The 17,236-nt window shown below is 33.5% G+C and overlaps 2 pseudogenes; both read right to left on the reverse strand.

The window, feature by feature from the left end:
- Positions 1 to 1,202: 1,202 nt before the first annotated feature.
- LOC135802794 (ATP-dependent translocase ABCB1-like) lies at positions 1,203 to 6,446 on the reverse strand (annotated as a pseudogene).
- Positions 6,447 to 7,886: 1,440 nt separating this feature from the next.
- LOC135802799 (multidrug resistance protein homolog 49-like) lies at positions 7,887 to 15,385 on the reverse strand (annotated as a pseudogene).
- Positions 15,386 to 17,236: the final 1,851 nt, after the last annotated feature.

Below are 17,236 nucleotides of genomic sequence, written 5' to 3' on the forward strand. Positions count from 1 at the left end.
TTTTTATTGATTTCATTTCAATTTAGTTGTTTTAAATTAATTTAACTTACGCAGGATAAATATTCCAATTAGAATACTAATTGTTACTCTGATATACAAATATGCACACTGGAATTAACAATATTAAGTTTCTTTACAATTTAAAGTAAGCTTTGATTTATAAATACCTCCCAGATTCTAGTAGAGAGCATAGAAACATAAAAACTGAGTGCTAGAATAACGGCAGCAAGGATTAGTCCTACTTCCAGGACATCCACGGTGACCGGTGTGCGATTGGGTCCATATTGGGTTGGGAAGCCTTCACTCCGACCGAGATCAAACCACATTTTCACTCTCTTAGTTTAATTATTACCTAAATATTACCGCACTTTAACTAAGTTAAATGTTGGGCGCGGCAGTTGTTTACTTATTAAAACATGATTCAAGAATGAGCGAGTGCAATAATTGGTAGTTTTGCTCTGCGTCTGCCGATAACAGCTTAGAATTGCTTGTAGTATGAGTGGATTACATTTTTACCGGAAGCTTTCTTATCACAGAAAGTGGTATTTGAATAAGATAATATTTATTACCAAATATACATTACTCAGCTGGCTGACTAAATGATTCGAGTGTTTTGGATCAAATATATTGTTTAAATAAAATTATGTAAGGTCATTGCTGCACACATAGCTTAAGGTGTTAGAAAATGAGTTTGTTCAAGATAGCTACATTGTAGAGGGAGGTATCCTGCTATTGTTTTGGAGGAATGGCACTGTTTTGGGATAGGGGACATTCTGTGCATGTGACCCTAACCAAAAGCCTGAAGAAAGAGGAGAGAGGAACCTAAGACCAGAGACTGAACCGCTTGGAAACTCAGATAAGACTGAGCACTGTTGTCGTTGAAGGTCGCCCTTTAATACCTGCGAACGAAAGGGAAAAAAGTAGTGGGGGAATCAACTTCGTGCGCAACTACGTGCGTGCGGCGTACCCCCACTACTTTTTGCGGGTCGTCAGCAGGTATAGGCAGTGCGCTGTGTGTGGCTGTGTGCTCAGTTGTGCCAGAGTCGTTCAGAAGTCCGGTTGTACGTATCTTGGTTCCTCTTTCATCTTTTCAGTTAAGTTTTGGTCAATTTAAGGTCAGTACGAATTTTTAACGGTTGTCCCAAATATATAAGCAAAACATAACCTTTACAATTAAAATTGAATAAATTACTACCAAAAGGTGTTTTGAACATTCGACACTGTATATTTTCATATTGTTAACAAAATATTATCAACATCATAAAATCGTATCACCTGAAATCACAAACAGCGTAATCGATTGTGAATTTTTGTTCATTTGGTGCGTTACATCAAGCATTCGTTTGTAAAACATCAGAATCCATAATCATACACTAATTTATCCACTAATAATACCCGCTTGTTCAAATACAAGCAGCAAATAATACTTTAAGTAATACGAATATGTTGCAAAAGCAGAAATTGATTTAAATTCTTGAGATAACACCGCGAAACATTATTTTCTTCCCATTTGCATGTTGTACAGTTTATGGTAAATTCCACGCTTCTCCAAAAGTTCACCATGTGTGCCCATTTCGGCGACAACTCCCTTATCAATAACGCATATCACATCTGCATCCTGTATCGTTACCAATCTATGTGCTATTGTTATACATGTTCTTCCTGATTTTGCTTTATCGAGAGCTTCCTGCACGATCTGTAATAACATAAACATTTATTTTATTAATAGGATTATTTATAATGCATTTATCTAACGTACTTTTTCACTTTCCGTGTCAAGAGCGGACGTGGCTTCATCCAGAAGTAAAATTGGTGGATCTCTTACCAATGCCCTTGCAATTGCAACTCTTTGTTTTTGTCCCCCTGAGAGTTGGGTACCTTTATCACCCAATCTTGTTTCATAACCCTAATAATACCAAAATTAATATTATTATTATAAATATAGCATTCTTACAACTTACAAGTGGAAGAGAAGAGATAAAATTATGAATATTGGCCTTTTTGGCAGATTCTATGACTTCCTCCATAGGGACATCTCGAGTATTATCACCATAGGCAATATTCTCAGCAATTGTCCTGTCAAACAGTGTAGGTTCTTGAGAAACAATCCCTAATTGAGACCGTAACGTAGCTAATTTCATGTATTTAATATTTCTTTCTGCAATTGTGACGATTCCTTCAACAGGATCATAGAAACGTTCAAGAAGTTGAACAATTGTTGACTTTCCACATCCACTTGGTCCTACCAATGCTATTGTTTTACCATGGAGGATTGTCAGGTCAAGACCATTCAATATCTTAGCTTCTCTGCGTGTTGGATAAGTAAAGTAGATTTTATCATAGTTAATATCAGCTTTTTTCTATAAAAAAAAGTGAAAACAGTGTTTTAAAGAGAATTGGTACAGGAACTGGTATACTTACAGTGGATAATGGCATTGTATTACTCCCATCTTTAATAGTTGGTTGTCTAGCAAGTAATTTAAGAAGTTTTGCGGCTGCAACAACACCTTTTTGAAAGTTGGGAGTGAAAGCAACTGCGGTACCAACAGCCCAAGCTCCAGACATCATTCCTTGGAACACCCTGTATAAAAATGTTCATTAATCAATGTTTCTCGGAATAATTAGTACAAATCTTGGTTGAACTTACTTGTACATTAACTCATAATCCATGTGTTCATCCCTAACTAAAGTTCCTCCATAGTAAATAACAAAACCGTAACTGAAGAACATCAAAGATCTAGCTGTGCCCAAAACAACCCCTCGGAAATGAGCACTTTTCTTTGCTCTTCTATAATGTGGTCCCAATAACTCTAAATATTTCACATGGAATGCTTTTTCAATTCCAAGTGAAGCTACAGTACGAATTGCTCCGATAGCTTCAATAGCGTACTAAACATAACCAAACAAATTAATTTATTTAAAATAAAGTGTTTAGAGGTTTAAATACTTACTTTAGCTGAGTTTTCTATAGCTTCTTGACTTCCATGTGTAGAACTATTCACAACAATAGCTTCAAAGTAAATGGATAAGAAAATAACAGGAACAAACGCCATTGAAACTAAAGTTATCCGCCATTCATAATAAAAAGCAATGGCAATAGCAATTCCCAAACTTGAGATTGAATTGAGAGCTGTACCAATTGGTTGACCTGCAGCCTAACAACAAATAAACAAATAAATAAATATTGTGTTTTATTAATGTTGATAGTAAAAGCTTACTCCTTGTATGCCAGAAGCATCACTTGACAATGTTGTACACAACGCACCAACACCTCTATCCGGGTTGTCAAACCAACCCATCTCTTGCTTCAACATTGTTTCAAACATTTTCGATCGAATTCTCAACGTCAACTTCTCACCAGAGATACATAGTAAATAAGTTTGTATAAAAGCAGCAACTCCACAGCCAATACCAATCAAAAGAAAGTATAAACTGAATTTGTTCCCTTCTGTGCGTACATATTGATCATCTGGATCCGAAATCACTCCAAGGACACTTCCGTAAATCACAGCATAAATAGGCATGGCACTGCCTTGTATAAATGCAAAAATGGCCCCAATGAAAATCAAAAACCATTCTGGTTTATTCATCTTCAAAATCTCCCCAATAATCTTAAAAGTTCCAAGTTTTTCTTCTTTTCTCCTGAGAGCTGACAGCTCTGATGGATGCTTGTGGTAATAAACTAAGTTGTCTTTTGTATGTTGCTTCATTTGAGTTTTCATCAACCTCATCTTGTTGATTACTCTCTTCATCTTGTTCCGTCACTTGTGCAGTGACCAATTTATAATAAGCACCTTTCTTGGCCATCAACACATCATGCTTGCCATCTTCAACCACTTTTCCTTCATGAATAACAACAATTCTGTCAGCTCCACGAATCGTTGACAATCTATGCGCGACAATAATAGTTGTACATTCTTTACTCGCATTGTCCAATGCATCTTGTACGAGTGCTTCACTGTGTGTATCCAGCGCAGAAGTAGCTTCATCCAACAAGAGAATAGCTGGATTTCTTACCAGAGCTCTTGCGATTGCAATGCGTTGTTTTTGTCCTCCGGATAATTGCGCACCTCGTTCACCAACAAGTGTTTGATATCCCATTGGAAGGCGTTCAATGAATGTATGAGCATTGGCTTTCCTCGCAGCTTGTTGAATGTCTTCTAAAGTTGATCCCTGGTTACCAAAACGTATGTTTTCTTCGATTGTTGTAGCAAACAAGACTGGTTCCTGACCAACAACACCAATCTTAGACCTCAACCACTTCAAATCATATTCTTTTATATCTACATTATCAATAACAACATGTCCTTTCAAAGCATCATAAAATCTTTGAATTAGTTGTATGACTGTTGATTTTCCACATCCTGAATTCCCAACTAAGGCCACAGTTTCACCTTTTTTAATATTCAAACTTAATCCGGTCAAAATCTTCACTTCTGTCCTAGATGGATAGTGAAAATGTACTTCTTTCAAAGAAATATCACCCTGTATAACCTTCGGTTTGTATCCAGTACCTTTAGAACGATTAATCACTGGTGGTTCATCGATAACACTGAATATTTTCGCAGCTGCTGTTCTCGCAGATGAGAAAATTTGAAAGAATGGTGCGCATTGTCCGAAATTCCACGTAGCAACCAAGATATTAAAGAACACAATCAGCATATTGGCAGGAGTATAAACTTTCTCATCATCCGGCAGGTCTCTTTCATCAATAATCAACTTCACACCATAATAAAACGATAAAGAATACGATGCAAAAACAAACAGCCACATACACATCTGATTCAGAGCCGTGAATAATCCAATGCGAATGTTATTGTTCTTGGCCACAACCAGATTCTCTTTATAACGAGATATTTCTTTTTCTTGACCATCAAAGGCCACAACTGTTCTTATTGCACCAAGGACTTCTTCAGCAATGGAAGCAGCTTTCGCATAGGCTTCTATTTCTTGTTTTACAAGTTTACTACTCGCCTAAAACATTTAAAAAGTTAAATTTAATTTTTTAAGGTTTTTTACTTTAATTTACCCATGAAACCAAACCCATGGCAGCCATAGACACAGGAAGATAGATTAAACATATAAGGGCCAATTCCCAACCCTTTACAAGACCTGTAATCAACCCTGAGAGGAACACTGACAGGTAAAACGAAACAGGAGCTATTTTATCACCGATTGCTTCTTCAATTTTCGACATATCTCTGAAAATAACAATGAAAACGATAAAATTAAATTTTTTGTGTGTTTAGTAAGTAATTTATGAATACGAAGCATTTTTCGATTAGTTGTTGCATCATCAATAAACGCTTCATAGATTAGAGTGCGTCACATTCAAGCATTTGCAATTGAAATTAATTTATAGTTACAGTTACACCAAACGCGAGCATGTGCGTCCCCAATAAAATCAATGTTTCCATGACATTGCTCTTTCCATCAATTACAATGATTAAAGAGGGAAAAAGCGTGCGCTACTCATCAAATACTCAAAATGTTATAAACAACTCACTCAATAATTCGACTGCTGAAATCACCCGTTTGATGCGTGTCATACCAGGAGATGTCCTTGTTCAACAACGAGGACATGTACAATGATCTTATCTTGGATATCTATAAACAAACAAAAATTACTTAATTAATGCTTTGTTATTATTACGTTTCTAATCGCTTACTTGTCTGGTCGCTGGGAAACTAATAAACAAAACACTGAAATACGACAGGAGGACAATCAACACTCCTAAGGATAAATTATAGATTAGGAAGTATGTGACAGTGTCCATCATTTTCTCTTCGGCCGGTTTCAAAATGGCGGAGTTATTGCTATCCGGACCGTGTATAACCATGTGGAATTCGATTAGGGCTCCAGTTACATCTCCAAACAGGATGAATGTTAAAGGTGTGGTTGCTCCGGCGACAGCTGACATCACAACGCCGATTAACATGCAGAGAATATCAAGACACGTTGCAAATTTAAACTAAAAATTAAAAAAATTAAAATTTTTACAAAATTTTTAAAAATTTTTAATTTTTTTCTTTACCAATGCAAAAAATGAAACATCCGGCGGTGGTTTTTCTTCTTTTTTGGGTTCAACACTATCATCAGGGTCTATTGTGCTCACTTTTAATTTATTCCTCATTTTCACTCGTTTTTTAATTAACTTTGCGCGTTGGAACACGGAATATTTAAAGGCAGTTGATTAAACTTATGGTAATTTAGTGTAGTGTGTAGTTTTATGTGTGTTGTTGAAGCTCAAGCTCAGTGTCGTCTAAAATTGGCGAAAACGTGCGCACGTTTTTGTAGCCGCGTCGCCCCACGCGAAAACTTACACATGCGAATTGAACATAAACACTCAAGTTCATTCAACACGGTGTAGTAAGATTATGAAATACATACACATTACACAATTGTGAAATATTATAGTAGATTATCGGATAAGAGAGTTTATAACTTGATTTAACCGAAAATGATAAGAGAAAGGTAAAAATTTTAATTTAAATAAACTTAAAGAGTTAAATGCGTAATCTTGTGAAATTTACCTTTTATTACATATTATAAAGGCCACTAAATTTGTATCATCACTATCTTTATTAATTTTATTATTTGGATAAAATTTACATCACTATAACTTGTTTGCTGCTTGAGCGTAGAAGCGAAAATGATTACTTTCGCTGGAAATGTCTAAGTTATAGTTCGTCCTAGTTGAAATATTGATTTTTCCTTGCTCGGGAAAACACACCAAAACAATCATTAACAAGGTCAAGTTAATTCTATTAACGTAAAAGAAGTTTAGTGAATGAAAAGACGGAAAATCGATAGTTTCAGGCTTAATTTCCTTTCTAAACTGTTGAATGTTAACGCATTATTAAATTGTTGAACAAACAAACAGTTTGAATGTGGGTGCAGCTCGAATTAAACTAAATTTTCGACAAATAATGTTTGTTAAAATGTTACTGCTGAGCGCAAAAATGTTATCATGTGATATAATTTGTGATAAGAGAGAAATTTAACATTTATTATGCGTTGATGTCTCGCCTAATATCAAAATGACAAAATAATTGCGAATTACAGGTTTATTATTCACGAAAGATAAGAAATATGCACAATATCTGGAGATAATAAGAGATAATATACAATGTAATCATTTTTAACGTTTTGATAGTTTGCTTATGTTGCAAATTTGTCATTTAGTTGCTCATTTATACTTTTATTTCATTATTTTCAGTTTTAAGTTGTTAAAATATAATTTTAGTTAAGTTAGGTTATATTACTACATTTATTTTAATATTTTATAGGTTGCTTTAACCTGCGGCTTTCGCTCGCGAATATCTAAAATAATGAAGTTGTTTCACGCGTCTGTAGTCACAGAAGAAGTAACAATGAAGTGAATGGCGGGAAGTTTAAAATGGCTGAAAAGTATAGTCTATGGAAGTATAGTGTATAGTTCCATAGTGTAGTCAATTTGATGTTGACGTAGCTGTCGGTAACAGTGTGATAATACAGTGTGATGGTACTCATAGTACTTAGGTTTGAGCTTCATTGTTGAATGCTAGATTTATATGCTAAAGTTTAGTCAAATAGCCAGATGCAGAGGTATTAATGCATAAACAATAATTTCCTTTATTTTATTTCAAAAATATTTTTTTATTAAATAAAAAGTAGCCTATAAACTACTGGGGACCACTAAGAATATGGCAATTTTCATGATGATCTGTTAAATAGTTTTGCGTCAAAGTGTAACAAACATCGTGGACTTTCTTGCATTTATAATATTAGTAGGATAGGGATGATACTGGACGAACGAAAAACTTAACTTTCAACTGAATAAAATGCAAAATTTTTAAAAAAAACAAAAATTTTACACCAGAAATAAGTTTTTTCTGTTTAAAAATATAATTAACAATCTTTATTTAACAATTTTAAATAAAATTGTAGCTTACATCTTAATACTAGTCCTAATAATACATTTTTTATTAAAAATTATTACGAATTTCATTATTCATTTGTGTTCTATTACAACTACGAAGTAATTTGTTAATCTTTACTCCTTCCCATTTGCATGTTGTACAGTTTATGGTAAATGCCTCGCTTCTCCAAAAGTTCACCATGTGTGCCCATTTCGGCGACAACTCCCTTATCAATAACGCATATCACATCTGCATCCTGTATCGTTACCAATCTATGGGCTATTGTTATACATGTTCTTCCTGATTTTGCTTTATCGAGAGCTTCCTGCACGATCTATAATAAGATAAACATTTATTTTATTAATAGGATTATTTATAATGCATTTATCTAACGTACTTTTTCACTTTCCGTGTCAAGAGCAGACGTGGCTTCATCCAGGAGTAAAATTGGTGGATCTCTTACCAATGCTCTAGCAATAGCGATTCTTTGTTTTTGTCCACCGGAAAGTTGAGTTCCTCTTTCGCCCAGTCTCGTATCATAACCCTAAAAACATCAAAATATGAATTTTAACCTAATTTAACCTAAAATATTAATTTTTTATTACTTACAAGTGGAAGAGATGAAATAAACGTGTGAATGTTTGCCTTTTTAGCAGCATCTACAACTTCATCAATAGCAATTTTCCTTGTATTATCACCATAAGCTTACATTATCAAAGCAATAAGTTCTATCAAATAGGTTAGGTTCCTCTGACACTATGCCTAATTGTGAACGCAGAGTAGATAATTTCATATTTTTCACATTTCGTTCGCCTAAAGACACTGTTCCCGAATGTGGATCATAAAAACGTTCCAACATCTGTATAATGGTGGATTTTCCACATCCGCTTGGCCCTACCAAGGCCACGGTTTTACCATGGAAGATTTTGAGGTTAAGGCCACGTAATATTGTCACTTCCGGTCGTGTAGGATAAGCAAATTTGATTGATTCATAAGTAACATCCACGTTTTTCTATTAAAAATATAAAAAATCAGTGCAATAAATTATTTGAATGGATTTTGATAGTGAATAGTTAAATTGACGATGAGTGTTGATTGATTACCATCAACAATGGTGGGTTTCGCGCAAGGAGATTTAATAACTTCCGAGCAGCAACTATACCACTGTTGAAGTTAGAGTGTGAAGGCTACAGCTGTACCCATTGCCCAAGCACCAGCTGTCAATGCTTCTGTCACTCTGAAATCAAACATAACCACATTTTACCTTAAAACAATATAAACCTAATTATAGGTTATGTTTTGTGATACTTACTTGTACATAAGTGAATAATCCATGTGTTCATCCCTAATCAACACACCTCCATAATACGTAGTCACAGAATAACAAAAGAACATCAAACTCCTCGCGAAACCAAGAACAATACCGCGCATGTGCGCACCACGTTGACTCCTCTTATAATGCGGACCCAATAACTCTAAATACTTAACATGGAACACCTTCTCAATCCCAAGTGATGCAACAGTTCTTATGTTACCAATAGCTTCAATCGCATATTTTGCAGAATCTTCAATGGAATTTGTACTTCCACTTGCATTATTAACCATGACGGCTTCCAGGTAAATAGAACCAAAGATCAAAGGAATGAAACACAACGTCACAAGAGTCAACCGCCATTCAAAGATGAAAGATATTATTATTGCTATTGCCCAAACTTGACAGCGAGTCAGTGCTGTTCCGATTGGTTGACCAGCAGCTCCTTGAATACCAGAAGCATCATTGGATAAAGAAGTACACAAAGCTCCAACACCATTTTCCGCTTTATCAAACCACCCAATCTCTTGTTTCACGATAGTTTCAAACATTTTTGTCCTTACACGAAGAGTTAACTTCTCACCGGAAATGGTTAGAGGTAAGTTTGGATAAAAGCGGCAACACCGCATGCTACGCCTATTATACAGAAATATAAAGCGAATTTATTGCCTTCCTTTGGACATGTTCATCACTTTCAGCAGACAAAACCTAAAAAAATTTAAAATTTAATTTTGAGGTTATGTTACATATTGAGGTTATGTAATTACACCAACAACATCACCAAACATAACAGCATAAAGTGGAATACTTGGACCTTGTAATAACTAAAATTCAATGGAACCTAAGACACCAACCACCATTCTGAATCCTACAAACCGCAGAATAGTTCCACCTTCTTCTTGCCCATAACCCTAATCATGAATACCAAGCTATGCCATCCCTTAATGCATTCTCCAAACCTCTTCCCACGTATCCGTCACTCAGCAGTGACCAAATTATATTGCTTAACTCTCCTGGCCATCAACACATCATGCTTGCCATCTTCAATCACTTTTCCTTCATGGATAACAAATAATCTGTCAGCTCCACGAATCGTTGACAATCTATGCGCGACAATAATAGTTGTACATTTCTTACTCGCATTGTCCAAGGTATCTTGTACTAGTGCGTTTCACTGTGTATCCAGTGCGAAGTAGCTTCATCCAACAAGAGAATAGCTGATTTCTTACCAGAAAGCTCTTGCGATTGGTAATGCGTTGTTTTTGTCCTCCGATAATTGTGCACCCGTTCACCAACAAGTGTTTGATATCCCATTGAAGGCGTTCAATGAATGTGGCTGAGCATTGGCTTTCGCCGTTGTTCAAATGTCTTCAAAAGATGCTACCTGGTTACCATAACGTACGTTTTCTGATTGTTGTTTGGCGAATAAGACTGGTTCCTGACCAACAACACCAATATGATTCCTTAGCCATTTTAAATCATATTCTTTCATGTCTACATCATCAATAATAACCTGGCCTTCTCTGGGATCATAAAATCTTTGTATTAGTTGTATGACTGTTGATTTTCCACATCCGGAATTTCCTACGAGGGCAACAGTTTCACATTTTTTAATCTCCAAATTTAATCCTCGCAAGATTTTCACGTCTGTTCTTGAAGGATATTCAAAATATACGTTTGTGAATTTAATATTTCCTTCGAAAGTAATCGGTTTGATTCCTTTCTTTTTGGATAAGTTAATAATTGGTGGTTCGTCTATAACGCAGAATATTTTAGCAGCAGCTGCTTTTCCGGCTGTAAACATCGAGAAAAACGGTGCGCATTGTCCGAAATTCCACGTGGCGACCAAGATATTAAAGAAAACTGTAATCATATTCGCCGGAGTGTAAATTCTTTCATTTTCTGGTAAATGTCGTTGATCCAGAATCAATTTCACACCATAATAAAAGGATAACGCGTAGGATAAGAAGACAAACATCCACATGCAGCCATTGTTGATTGCAGTAAAAATTCCTCGTTTTATATTGTTCCGACGTGCGACTTTTTACCGACTTCATATCGTGTTACTTCGGAATGTTGACCAATGGTTTTAAACTGTTCTTATTGCACCCAGGACTTCTTCAGCGATGGAGGCTGCTTTTGCGTAGGCTTCCACTTCTTCCCGGACGAGTTATTACTTATCTATGAGTAATAAAATAAATATTAATTTATTTTTACTGATTAGATAATATCTTAAAACATTTTAAGTTTTATTTACCCAGGAAACCAATGCCATCGCAATCATGGAAACTGGGCAGTAAATTAAGCACATCAGGGCTAATTCCCAGCCGTAGATTAATCCAGCGATAAGCCCGGAAATGAAAACAGCGATGTAGTAGACAAAGGAAGCGATTTTATCACCGATTGCTTCTTCAATCTTACGCAAATCCCTAAAATTAACAGATTTGTACATAAATCATCCATAGCCATCGCCATTTTCTATTTTGTCGTTATCCCTACTAATATTATAAATGCGAATGTCCTGATGTTTGTTACACTTTCACGCAAAAAACAACTTAACTGATCATCATGAAAATTTGTACACAGATTCTTAGTATCCCTAAATGGTTATAGGCTACTTTTTATTTAATAAAAAAATTATTTTTTAAACAAAAATAAAGAAATAGTTTGAATAATAATACCTCTGCATCTGGCTATTTGACAACTTTAACGCCATCTAGCATTCCAGCAGCAATGAAGCTCAAACCTAAGTACTATAGTACCATCACACTGTATTATCACACTGTATTACTGATAGCTACGTCAACATCATCAAATCCAATTGACTACACTATGGAGACTGTACACTATACTTCCATAGACTATACTTTCAGCCATTTTAAACTTCCCGCCATTCTACTTCATTGTTACTTCTTCTGTTCGTACGGAAGCAACTTCATTATTTTAGATATTCGCGAGCGAAGCCACGGGTTAAAGCTGGTATCTTAATAAATAACTGTATTTTCCTAAAGCTGATTAAAATCTACACGTGATTATACTTTTAAAAATGATTTTATTATTCACAAAATGGCGTGAGACATAAAACAACCGTTTTATTTTTCAACTTTATTTTTGTTTGTAATATCGCGAGTTTTAATCCGAAAACTATCATTGTCTCGTTATCTTGGAGATAATTAATTCCTATTTAAATATCTACTTAACAGTAGAGTCTGTCGCGCATGCGCAGTGCTTATTTTTGAGTTTAAAATTATTTATCTGTAAGTAAATGTTTTTACACTCGTAATAAATACTTTGACATTCAAATGCAAATTGAAATTCACTCAAATGTATTCTAATATGTAATAGAAGACAATAAAATGTTGGCGTTAATTAAAGCCGCTGACGTGCTTTATTAAAACGCGTGTTATTACGTAATGCGTTTTAATTCCGCTTTATTGTCGCGCTTAACTTGAACAAAACGCTGGGCGCCACACTCTGCATTGTAAAACGATAACGATCTCAAATACTACAACGAGCTTAAATGATTCGCCTTTGTTTTCATTGGGCGATAATATTTGATCATTCGAAACTGATTAAACTGTCTCAGCACATTCCAAACGTTATTCAAAGTGTCTGCTTTGCTCAACAATCATTAGACGAGTGAAATCGTCTTTAATTTGTTTCAATTGAACAGCAAATATATTTAAATTCGTTTGTGTATGATAAAAATGGAATAAATCATATTTCCTAAGTAATAATAAATGTTTGTATGTTTGTGACGCGATTAAACAAAAACCACTCAACCGATTTTGATAAATTTTGGTATGGAGATATTTTGGATCTAGGAGAATAACATAGGCTACTTTTTGTCGCGAAAATATAACTTACAGGGTGTGCAAAATAGTTTGCAAGTTTGTGCAACGAAAAATCTAAATGACGCTGACGCATGCAAAAAAATGTGATGAAAAGGCCTATTGAAGATGCCTGCCGGTATTTACATATTGAATATTACACATTAAAATAAAGAAAACCATGCTTCTTCCATGACCAACTATTTGTAGCCTGTTCGCGTGTGTCCAATGCCCGAAATCTGCACGTATTTGCACCGGGCGGAAGAACATATAATATAGTATATAGTAACATGTTAGAATATGAATATACTTTATCAATGTGTTTTTCAAATTTTGCAAAAATTAAATATTAAATTTTTAAATACAACTAATCCTAATCAAGCAATAAAAATATTATCAATGTAAACGAAGCCACGAGTAAAACCTAGTAATTATAATAAACCGTTAGAATTTTGGAGAATTTACTCACTCAGTTATTCGACTGCTGAAATCGCTCGTTTGATGGGTGTCATACCAGCCGATGTCCTTGTTAAGAACGCTTGACATGTACAGCGATCGAATTTTCGCAATCTTAAATGGAAATATTCAAAAATTAATACAAAAAAATACAAATTAATACAAAAATTCATAGACAAACCCAGAAAGATTACAAAAAAACAAAATAATCTACAAATTTTAAAACTGTGTTTACAAACCCGATAATAATTAAGATAACATTTCAAAATTGATAAAATAACAGATTTGAAAAGGTAAACAAATAATTCTTCAATTAATCTTGACACAAATATTGATTTTAGTAGTTTGATAGTAAAATTACTAAGCATTATGTATTTTTCCGTATTTGAGTATTTTCCGTGTGAATTTCCGAAATATTTGCAAATGTAAATACAATTTAATTAATACACGTGTCAGTTATCTGTTTACTCTATTCTCGAAGCATGAAAGATTCTTTAAATCTTTTAAAACCCTCATTAAGCTATAAAAAAATTCCCAACAAGTAACCTTTAGCACTTCCAATTGCAAATATCATAATTATAAGAAATTCTTCAAATAATCCAAACGTGCACCTACGTAAATAAGTGCCTACTACATAGTTAGTATTCCTACTTTGTTTTTGCCACGGCGAAATAATATTTTTTACCTGTCTAATTGCCGGTTTGCTTATCAGGAGCACACTGACGTAGGTGAGTAGGACAATCACGATACCCAAGACACAATTATATATCAAGTATATTGTGACGCCATCCATCAGGATGTCTTCTTGTCGATGCAATTCGGTTATATTTCCTACGTCCGGTGAATCGATGAACATTTGAAAACCTACGACAAGGCCGACCAGATCGCCGAAGAGTATGAAGAGGACTGGTGTTAATGCACCTGATAATGCTGATAGGATTATTCCGAAGAGTGTGAGGAATATATCGGAACATGTTGCAAATTTAAACTGAAAACAAGTAAAAAAATTAATTTTTTTAGTGAAAAATTTTGTGTTTTTATGAATAACTTTTAAAGTTTTTGGTTAAAATTAACAATCTTAGTGTCAAAACAAAGCTAAATAAATATAGAAATAATGTGTGTGGTGATATAAATTTTAAAATGTTGTTAAACTATGTTTATTAGCACTTTAATAATTGATTGCTTAATTTTTTTATTTTGTAGGTGAAAGTTTTATTTCCAAAGTTATTTTTCACTATGTAATGTTATTTAATGATGCATTAAATATGCAAAAATAGTTTTACAACTGTATAAATTATTAATAGAACTTACTAATTGGAAATATGGAACTTCCGGAGGTTCGTTTGATTTTCCAGAATTAATTTCATCACATATTGACCCTGATTTATCTTTTTTTCTGTAAAAACGCACAAAAAAATAATTTAAATTAAATTTTACCTTAGTTACTTTTTTGGCTTACTTTTTCTTAGCATTTTTCACATTTTTGGCATTCTCTGTGCTATTTGCACTGAGATTCGACAATTTTATATGCGCGTCGGGCTCCAGCTGTCCGTTAACATCGATTTTCGCGCTTTTGTCGTCACTGATGTCGTTCTCGTCCTTGATTTTCATCTTAACGCACTCAATAACAAAGAATTTACTAAACAATCACTAAATTAACACAGAAATTCACTAAATTTAATGTGAAACACGAAAAAATAAAAATTAAAAATCACTTTTTATCTTCCTATCGATTATTATCACATGCGTCTATGTATTTATCTTGTATTATTACTTTTACACGTATTTGCTTTAAATTATTAATACTTGTGCGTGTTTTTCATGACCGTCGCGCTTTGCGGCAAGTGCGCGACTGAAAGTCGTGTGCGTTCGCTTCACTTGAACACAGAGAGAAAAAAAACCACACTTCGTACATAAATAGATAAGCACCGCATTCGCACACGCTGAAAATAATGTCTAGTTTAAATCATCTAAATGTTCGTATCAACAGCTTTGTATAATTAATGTTTTAATCATTTTACGCTTTGTTTAAGGAAAGGAAATAATTAAAAATTCAAATTATCCAGTAATACTTCAGTAAATTACAGGAAAACTTTTAAAAACATAAAATATTAATATTTAAGTTAATCTAGTACCGTAAAACTATAAAAACTGAAAAATATTCTTTTCTTGTGTTATTTAAATGTAAAATTTTATTTTTTAACCCGAAAATACCAAATTTAAACGTCATTTTGACATGAAAAATTTTTGAGTGTCGTTCAATACCTTCAATTAATAATTCATGGTTGTCATTAGCAACGATCGTCAAATTATACCTGTACACACCTAAAAGACATTCATTATTATATTTTATGCATAATCGCACTCAAAAAATAATGATTCTTCAAAGACATTTGCGTTTATTGTGTAATTACTTACTTTTTGGTCTTTTAAAATTTTTTCTGCTGATTTTTCACAAATTTCATTCAACAATAACAGAAATTGGTGCACGCAGACAAGAGACAGCAATTAATATTATTATTAACTCATCAACAACAGTCTTTGTTGACATTTTAATACAATTAAACGTATATATGCCAATAATAATTTTATTCTACTCGTAAGATAAGAAAATTGAAGAAAAAAAATTAATTCATTTTTATTTTATGAATAACGGTATAAAATGCATTCATATTAACATGTGCATGATAAATATGTGAACTAAATGTTGTTATACCGTTAGAGAATTTTGTCCGTTTGACACTCACGATGATCACGTGCATAGATAATGAGTTATTTGAGTATTTGGGATGTAAATACTTTGGTTTTGATGATAACATTACACCATTAACACAATTACATGATAATTTTGTTTGTATTTCTATATTTACCTACTGACCTAGCAAATTAGTTAATATCTAGGTATTGAAATGAGGTTGTAGTAGAAAAATGTGATTAGCAAAACAAAAAAACCGACAATAAATAAATCACTTTCTAGAGTTACACGATTCGACATTTTTCTATGAAATGTTTTCATAAAAAACTTCATTCATGTAGAAAATATTTTTTTAATTTCGAAATGTTAAATAATATTATATATTAATTTGAATTAAATTAATAGAACAAATAGATAACATTTGTGCGGTCAGACGGTGATAAAAATGAATGATATGAACTTGAGATGAAAACGTGGGTCACAAAACGTTGCACAACGTGATTAAATGTTGGTAGTTTTATCGGGATCAATTTTTGTCTATAAAACAATGAGGATAAGTGTAGAAGTGTGGAATAAATAAGTAAAAATTATTTTGTGTGGAAAAAAGTGAAATGTCGATTATTTGCTATTTTTTAAATGCGTATGAATGCATTTTGACGTTGAGTGTGTTGAATGGCATGCTATTTGTTGCGATAATAAGCAAAATAAATGTTTATGGCACGATGGCGTGCAATTAAGGGACTCGTGTAAACATTCTGTTAATTTTTAATTATCAAAAACATCTCGTCTAGTGAAACTCTGGGATTAATGGACGTTTTTTGCGAGAAGATAGGATTAATTTAATTTGGGATGGCAATGAACATAATTGCTTATTAATCTGTTAATAAAGAATATAAAACATTTTGGATTAGTGCTGAATTGTTCAAAAATTTGAGGGATAAAAATCATAACCTTAAATTGTTAGATATTGTCCTTAAATTTTCATTAAAATTTTATTATTTTATATTTTTACCTTTTAAAGCATTTTCTAAACTTTCATAA

This window comes from Atheta coriaria, unplaced genomic scaffold, assembly GCF_025399875.1.
Source record: "Atheta coriaria isolate IRGN ID8LTWV9N9 unplaced genomic scaffold, Caltech_Dcor_3.1 hic_scaffold_53_pilon, whole genome shotgun sequence".
Lineage (NCBI taxonomy): Eukaryota > Metazoa > Arthropoda > Insecta > Coleoptera > Staphylinidae > Dalotia > Dalotia coriaria.